Below are 1043 nucleotides of genomic sequence, written 5' to 3'. Positions count from 1 at the left end.
CCCACAGGTGTTCCCCACCTGCAGCACAGTTGTGGACAGAAGCCCGGAAAGCTGTGGAGGGAAGAGGAGGAGGAGGGAATCTCAGGGCAGCCCCAGCAGCCAGGCAGGGCCTCTGCAAGTGGGAGGCAGATCCAGCTTGTTGGCCACTTAGCAGCTGCTCGGCCAGCGGCAAACCACCTGACCTCTGTTCACCAGTAAATGGGGGTTGCAGAAGCACTTTCCTTCTGGGACTTCTGAAGCTCGAAGGAGCAGCACACACCACGTGCTGAGAAAGCACCGAACTCAGGCAAGCTTCTCCAAGAGCACCTCATCAGATTAGCATCCAACCTGTACAGGACACCATCGAATCTCCCCATCCCTCCTTCCAGCTGAAGAAACCAACCTGTACAGGACACCATCGAATCTCCCCATCCCTCATTCCATTATTTGGCCTCATGGGAAGTGGTGCAGGTGGTTGTTGGTGGCTCAGTTTTGCAGGACCTGGGTGATCACCCAAGCCTTTTTATGAGAAATTGCCAAAATTGATGCAAGCTCATCAGTTGAAAAGGTGAGCAATGCTGACAGTCGGCTTCACCTGACCCTTCCCCACAAGTAACTTGTATTCAGAGGTGGATTTGGTTCCTTCCCAGCCTTTCCCCTTTGCATGTAGCTGTGTGCATGCAAAGGGGAAACATATACACACACGTTCCCTGGAGGGGCTACTTTTATTTTTTTATTTGGGGTGATCACTAGTGAAGCAGCCTGACACTTGCTTATCTTGTCTTTTAAGTGTGGAGTCCTCCATGGAGTGGGCATCGGGGACTTACCAGCAGGCCCCAGTTTCCGCCCTTCACAGACATACTGGCCACCTGGTGTGACATTCAGTGGCCTTGTTTGCAGCTAGTATGATGAGACAAGTGGATCAGGTACATTATAAAACTGAAAAAGCACACAACATGCAGAGGGAAAGGAATAATGACTATGTACACTGCTCTGCTAAAGTCCGCTTCATGTGACTGAGATGACAAACATTTTTTTCACCTAACATTTGGGCCCTGAGAAAG

Source organism: Colobus angolensis, unplaced genomic scaffold (genome assembly GCF_000951035.1).
Source record: "Colobus angolensis palliatus isolate OR3802 unplaced genomic scaffold, Cang.pa_1.0 Scaffold296, whole genome shotgun sequence".
Taxonomy (NCBI): Eukaryota; Metazoa; Chordata; class Mammalia; order Primates; family Cercopithecidae; genus Colobus; species Colobus angolensis.
This window is presented reverse-complemented; position numbering follows the sequence as displayed.